This window comes from Manacus vitellinus, unplaced genomic scaffold, assembly GCF_001715985.3.
Source record: "Manacus vitellinus isolate BGI_N305 unplaced genomic scaffold, ASM171598v3 scaffold_21_pilon, whole genome shotgun sequence".
NCBI classification, from domain to species: domain Eukaryota; kingdom Metazoa; phylum Chordata; class Aves; order Passeriformes; family Pipridae; genus Manacus; species Manacus vitellinus.
This window is the reverse complement of record NW_021939546.1, coordinates 1,673,535-1,681,711: the sequence shown is the minus strand read 5'-3', so window position 1 is coordinate 1,681,711 and position 8,177 is coordinate 1,673,535.

Below are 8,177 nucleotides of genomic sequence, written 5' to 3'. Positions count from 1 at the left end.
ATGATTCTCTTCCCAGCTTGGCACATACAGCTATTGTGTGGCTAAACTGCCATAAATATTGCTGCTTGTAGTAAATAGTGAATGTATATAGGAGCAAATCCTGAAAGCAGAAGGCAGTGCACATCATCGTATGGATTGTTTCTAGGAAGGATTTTGCAGGACTTTAGGTGTTTCTGGAGATCAGGAATTGATCAAGTTCTCATGCTTCATTTGGCCTTGTTGAGCAGGCAAGTCCCTCAAATGTGCAAACATGGTAATGTATTTCCCAGAGGGAATGTGGAGACTGTGCAGTTCACTTGCTGCCATGATGGAGCTGACAGGTGATGTAGGAAGAAGCAAGCAGCGATACTACAGTCCTGTATACTTGCAGGATACATCAATGTCTTAGGAATTCCTGTGTTTGGAGAAGTCTCCATCCTGATGGTACATGAAGAGTTTATGACAATGCTCCATTGCTAGGACACATAGGAGGGGAGAGTAGCAACCCATCCTGGGGCTGGAATGGCATCTGAAAGGGTTCAGGCATTAACTCCATCTAGTGTGTTTAGTAAATGAACCATTACATCTGTTCTTGTTGCTTCTTTATGTTACCCATTTATGTGAATATCCATCCTCTTGTTGTCCAGCTTCTAATAACTTATAATTTGCTATTATTTTGTACAGGCGTGCTCTCTACTTGGCAGGAGCCAGCTAAAAGGCTTTCAGGTAGTACAGATATGCAAGCCATATGCATTTAACACCTGGAGGGGTGAAAAATAGAGGATGAAAATGGGTCTACCTGCAGAGTAAGGGGAAAGGAATAATTGCTCAAAGTGAGAGGAGAGATCTAAAAGATCATTATTACTACTTAGCCCAGCAAGGCTATTGGGAAGTATTACTTGCTAGTAGGCAGCTATGACAGCATGGTGCTTAACACAGTCAGGTATTAGTCTGTAGTGCTTGTGGGCCTGCTGTTAAACGGGTACACTTATTACTTGCTGTTGCTTTTTCTTGTTACAGAAATGCTAATTCTAAATTTACCCCTACTGTTTATAAATCTTCATTATAAAACACTGAATAAAAGTTTCTTTTCTTTTCCCCTCCCTCTTACTTGCATACCTATGTATTGTAGAACCAATACTCTTGTCAAAAGACATTGCAAAGCAGCTAATGTGATTAGTTTTTGAAAAGTGTGAAAGGATGAAAACTGTAACAGGAGGTATGTGGAAAAGCCAGGCACTGCAATCTCATTGGCACTGCAACATGAAAATCTCTCGAGCCAGGGTTCAGGCTCGATATAAGGGAAAAAGGAGGAACAGAGCTCACTACTCTTCATTGAAAACATAGCTAACCTGCAAGTAAATAGTGAATTGATGGATCATTTTAAATTGGCCTCGCTCCGTAGCAAAACTGCATAAAATTGTGCATGAAACACTTCTGCTGGGGTTTTTTTGAGTTAAGTTGTTCATTATAGCTAAAGGTGTTCATCATCATAGGGGAGGTCCCGATCCTCTGACCCCTGTGCCTTGGCCCTGTGGCCTAACCATTGTTTTGGCTTTCGCTGGAGCTTATGCTGAGCTGATTCAATGCAAAAGCCTGGCAAAACAATATTTAGTGTACTAGTTTTCTGCTGGTTTAACAAGCTGAATTAGTTTGCTACAGTCTGACAAGTACCCAGGGCCAGTAGGAGAACAGGACAAAGATCAGTCTCCCTTATGACTGCTTAGGGTGTCACTTTGTATTTGCTTGCAAAGTAATTATCCTTGGTTTTGGTTTGTGGTTTGTTTTTTTTATTGTAGTACATTATTAAACCAAATGGCCATGACTTCTTTACACGGGTTGTAATACATATTTATATAGCTACATATTTGCACGTACGTGGGTATTGAATCCAGATCTGGTATTAAACAGGCTTGGGATCCATACTAAATATATTTATCTAAAATAAGAATAAGTAGGAAGTGTAAGGATAGAAAGATCTAAAAAAAAATCTCTTCAAGAGCACATAAATAGCATGTCTTGAATTGTTGTTATCAGAAAACAGATATGCTCAGTTGCTGTGGCTGTGATGGTTGCCTGGAAATTTAGGAATAGAAGGGAAACTAATCAGAGTTCCGTGATGCATAACCCATGATAACTGGTGACTACGTGGGCTCATTAATCCCTAACACTGTCAGCTTTCCTCAGGTTGCCTATGTTTTGTCTAGTTTAGTGCTCTATTATGGAGCAGTGATAGCGGTTTCTGTGCTCCATAGAGAGTTTTCTGCTACTTAGGGATGACTCAGGTTCTCCAGCAGCAGTTGCTGAACTGTTGTATTTCAGCAAGTGTTATTAAGGCAACCCAAAGCTGGCATTGCTTTTTATGAGGTAGGCAAAGTTAAGTGGCTATGTCAAAGCAATAGAGACACTCCTGTAGAGGAGATGAAAAACTGCAGAGGAGAGAAGAGCTAGAGCAGGAGCTAGTCCAACTGTTGTAGAGCAAGCCATTTTCACTCCTGAATCAGTTCCTTAATCTGGTTGATGAGAGATACTGCTAATTTTTCCTTCAAAGCAGCCTGTCTCATTAAAGAAAACTGGTGAAGTAACTTGAGGGCTGTGCAGGGACTGATTCTGTAAGGTGCTGAGTTTCTGAGTAACTGCTTAGTGAATGTGCTTGGCTCCCACCCAAAGCCAGTGGGAGTTAAGGGTGTTCATACTATTCCAAATAACCCTTTTTATTCTTAAAGATGTCTTGATAAAAGGATCTTGTAAAACAAAGATTTGTTTTCTTCCATAGATATACATTATAATATATGTGTGAAAAGGTAAGTATTCTGGTTTAAAAAATGGCTAGACACAAGCAACAATGTCAAAGGCAAGTACATCTGAATCTTATTTGATTTAAATCTGTTTTTATGCCAAGTATGTGTGGTTTTGCTAGCTTGAGAAATAAATCCACTAAATAGACTGAACTGATAACATATTCTTACCTGCATTGCTTCAGAGGAAACTGATAAACTTTAGTTACAAAGTTTTAAATTTATTGAGTCTTCCTTTTCACTATAGCTGCCTGTTTTTCTGCATTTAATAATGCTAGCAGCTTATAAAGACAGGTTGATTTTCGTTGCCATAGATTTATACAGATCCATCAAGAGTATAAACAGAGCCTAATATTCCATAGCAAAAGAGACTGAAATTCTACATTGCAGTAGGTTACCATGCATAGTTACATTATTTATTATGTTAAATTTGAGTCTTTTAATAAGTTAAGCTAACAGATAAAGGTTAATAGTCGATAGAGTAGTACTTCTGATACCTTGATGAAAAGCACTGCATGTTTTATGCTGCCCAGCACTTAGTTCTTAATATATCAAAGATGTTTGTACTGTAAATGTTCAACTGTCAGAGAGAAGCTGAAGCAGTGGGCAGATGGGGAAGTGGAATATGCATGTGAGCTGAATGTTCTTGAGTCAGCAGTGAAGTAGCAAATAGTGCATGACAATTTGTCTTTTAAGATTTCAGGCTTAATCAGTTCAGATCTCAGTCATTTGCTTCCCTTGGAATATTGCTCCATGACCCTGCAGACTCAAAACAAAACTGGAGGAAAATACAAGTTGAGTTTTGGGAACTTTTTTTTCCTCTGAAAAAAGCTGCTGTTTTGTTGCAGGGTTTTTTAAAGGGAAATAACAAAGCTGTGCTGCAGAAGTGTACTATGGTTAATAAGGCTTTGAGCTCCATTAAGTTGCAAAATCCCACATTTTCCAGAATTTTCTCTCTTTAACTGTATGCCAGTTGATTTCAGCTCTGCCTTTTCTAATTAACAGCCTACCCTTAAGTGAGTTTTAATGGTAGGAATAATTCCGTAGGGCAAAGGAGTCCCCTAAAGCTTCCAGATACATTGACAATTATTTCCTGTGTGTCTAGGTAAACATTCCTTCTGTTCCTGTATTGAGGTCAGGGAGATGCTAAATCACTGTGGTTGCTGCCTCTCCCTTAGGGTCCAGCTGATGATAAAATTACAGCCTGGTATGTAGGAGAATTAAGGCTTGTGCTGGCATGACAGTAAGAGCTGGGAGGGACACAATGGGGCTGTTTATTTCAGTGGCTGTGCCACTTTTGATCATTCATAGATAGAAATGTGACCTAAATAGTGCCCACAGCCAACTGTAGAACACGGAGTAAAAAAAACACACTGATTTGGGGGCAAACTCAGTAATTCCAGAGGCTGTCCTTGCTGTATGTTGAAAGAATTGAGCTGGCAAAGAGTACTGGAAAAAATACTATTTGGTAGGGAAAGCTTTGGCTGTAGGTCTGTGTCTCTCCCCTTATGAACATTTGTTTGCATCCTTAGTGTTCATTTAGCTAGCAACTGTATTTTTGCCACCTTCATGGAGTTAAGTCCATGGCTTTTTTGACAGTTACATCCATAAGTCAGTGGGGAGGGAGTAGCATTTACCTGATTTTTTTTCTCAGGCAAAGTAATATGCTAAAAAATCAGAAGTTTTTCAGTATAAGCTGAATATACGGATATTGAATCAGATTGCCATTGAAGCATGGAAAATGCAGCCTGTGCAGCTGGGTACCTGACACATTTGGATATGCCTAATCGTGTCTTTGCCTTTCCCTCACAAAATGATAATGTGTCCTGAGACCATCTCCAAGTAAGAGAGAGAGAATATATGCTGAGGAATTACTGCAGTCATTTACAAACAGTCACACAAATGTAAAAGGTATGTGTGCATGATAATTAAAGATTCAAAAATTAAGCTACTAGCTAAGTCTTCAGAAATAATCAGCTATTAAGCTTAAGCGAGCATTTGTGAAGCTCCACAGTATTTTGTTTTTCATTTGTTTTATTTTTTTAATCTCCTCTTGGGATACCAATTTATTTCAGCTTTTACATGCTCCAAGACCTTGCATAAGGCATTTCTACCACATTCTCCTACTTGTGCTTTACACCGCCTCAGGCAAGTGTACTCTCCATCTCCCCCTGACGGCGCTATTGCCTGATTCGGTGAGTGCCGTGACAGGATTTCAGGTACGGACATCTGCTTTGCAAAGACAGTTAAAAAAAAAAAAAGTCTAAATGAATTAAATACAAAAAATAAGTTAAGCTCTTTGAAGTTTGGTTGTAAACACACCCTTGAGTTCCAGTCTCTGCAGTATGGAGCAATGCCCTGGAAAGCAGGAATGGAAAGCTTATGGGGGGAGCAGTACCAGTTTATCTTTGCTGTGTACAAAGCAAATGCACTACCCAAATAGCAAAACACTAAGTGATTTCCTTGTTTTAATTTATGTATTTGAATGCAAAATGTGCATTTTTAGCTTACTTTTTGCTGCTGGGGTGTCTGCCCAGTTTTGGTGCTAATCAGTCCAAGCTGACAAGTAAACTGGGTTATTAAGATGGATGTTACTATTACAGAAGTTGTATTAAATGGAAGAAGTTAGGAAATGAGAAAAGTCATTTTCTGTTGAGAAAGAACTCCCATTGCTTAGTTCTGGAGGAAACAGAAATTCTGTTCATTTTCTTCCCACTTCCAGTCCATGTCAGAATAGTTACCTGGAAGCATGATCTGCTCCCCTAATTTCCCTTTTGCTGCTCTCTCCGTGTGGGGCACTGTAGTCACTACATCGTTTGGGCTGTGTCACTAGACTGGAATTTACTCTCCTTCCCAATCCTCAAGTCACTTTTGTTGTTTAACCTTTTCTTGAATATCTGTTATTTTCTTCAGGTGCCTTGAGTGGCTCTGCTGAGAAGAGTTTTTTCTTAATTTCTTTTAAATAAGTAGGAAAGTAAAACACTTGTTATTTTGGATCTGTGCATAAGTTCTGAATAACTTCCTAAGGCATCATATATTGTCTTCTGGTTTTATTCTATGAACATGCAACATAACATACTCTACATGATCTTCAAACATAATTGAAGAAATGTTTTCATTATGTAGAATGAATGAGACTTAAAAATCAAATGCATAACTTGCTGATGGCAAGCATTTAAATGTCTAACAATATTTTCCATTACTAATAATCTGGCAAAATGTTGATTCCATTGGGTTATATCAGCAAAGAAATAGACAGTGGGTTGCTTGGGGTGTTCCTTTGCTGTTTTCCTTATTTGCAATGAATCACAATTGTCTCCTCTTGCTTCATTTCTGTATTTTGAGAAATCTGTTTAATTCATTGCTTCCAGCTCAGGTCCTTCCCTACCTGACTCCTCATCCTCTGATTTTTTCCTGGATTATACCATGATGTCTACCTCCATGAGCTGCTTTGTTCAGTCCTTTCACTCTGGGTGCATTTTCTCTCTTGAGGTTGCAGTCACTGTGCACTGTGTCCTCTATTTAAATCTCTCTGCGTGCATAATTTAGCCTTTTGGGGTCTTTGTTTCAGCTGGGTGTTTCTGTTCCATGAAAGGGATGTGTAACTGCATACCCCCATGGGGAGGGTGACTTCTCATGTGCCAGCTTCAGTGACATTTTTGGCTAGCTGTTTACAGGAACGTTTCACTGTGATCATGCCACCAGGTATCCCCAGACTAGTCACTAGAGGTCAACATCATCTTTTACTGGAGCACTAACTACCACATAATTATAGGATAGTCTCTTGCTTGTGGAAGACCATTACTGCAAACGCTTTGAATGTTCATGATGGGATGTTACTGATCCTGCCACTGTCCAAGGTTAGGAGGACAGAAGATGAAAGACAGGGCTTAGTACTTTCTCAGTGTGTGCTTTTTAAAGGTACCAGGAACAAGAAAATAAAAAATCTGAAGGCCTTTGCCTTTCTGTGCCTGAGGCAGCTTTTGGTGAGTGCCTTGGGGAAACAGTGGCAAAGCCAAGAGGGGAGAACAGTAAAACCTTTCTGGAGCCATTGCCATATGTCAGCATTGTAGGTCTTCCAGCTAATGTGTGTAGCCAGGGACTCCTGTCAGTACAACATGTGCTTCATCAGCATCATAACACCTGGGGGTTCCTAGGATTTTCAAGACACACAGGTATTATCTTTACATTCCTACTTGGAGATAATTTTTACTGGTTTTAGCTTGGACAAGCATGCAATCAATCTGAAGTCTCTGACAAACTGTTTCATAATTGGAAGTTGAGAAAACTGAAACCAGGGAGGAAAAGCCTACACTGCAACATTTCATAAGCAGCTGAAGGAATGAAGCCTGGCCTACAGATCAGTGTCCCTGAAGATTTCCTCATACTTGGGCTATTTAAAAGTGACCACCCTTTTACAGATTTTCTGGTGTTTTAACTTAATCTTTGAGGATTTCTCTTGGCTGGAACGCTTGCAATTACTATCTTCTTCCCCTAGGTAGCCAGTTACCTCTTTTAATGCAACTGGAAGGAATTCTGTTTATCTGAGATTTCTATTCTTTTGTTACATTTGTTTGAAATCTACCAGCACATTCAGTATTTACTAGGAGAATGACGTATCACATCATTACTTTAACGTTTATTCTTTGCCTAATTTCCTGTGGGAATATGATGTAAGTATTCTTCATCCTAAGAAATCTGCAGAAACCATATTTGTTACTATGAATACAGTATCCTCTGGGGTAATTCATCCACTCTACATTTAATAAACTTTGAAAGAGGTGAAGAAAGCAACACTTTCAGTGAGAGCAGGGGTCAGTTTCAAGTGTGCATCTATATATGCACCAAATCTCCTTTCAGCTTTTAACTTTATCTGCTAGGTCTAAGAGGAACATTGAAGATGGGAGAGAGGAAGGGAAGATGGACCTATCCCAATGCACAAAACAAGATTGCCTGGGTGACCCTGGGTGTAATTATCAAGGCTTTAACTAGTCAGGGTTTTCATTGTTGCTGTTGCTTCTGTTGGAAAGTTCCTCATCATTTCCTGTCTTTCTGGTTCTTCATAATGACATAGCGTTCTTGTCAAATTCCTAGAATTTGAGCCAGTAGTACTGCTTTATTAGTTAGACTGGAAGAAAAACTGAAACAGTAATTTACAATCTCTTTTTTTTTTTCTCCCTGTAGGAGTTCTCAATTGCTGTCAAGATACTTGCCAGGAGAGGGAATGCAGACTGCACTCTGTTCTGGCTGGGCTGCCATGCATTGCTGTCTCCTTTTCTGCTAATGCAGCTTCACTGCTTCTGGGTTATAAGCTAAGGCCCGTGGGCTGTGCCAGGCAGCTCTCCCAGCTCATCTGGACTAGCTCAGGATCTCTGCATCATGGTGCCTTGTGTGGAGGAG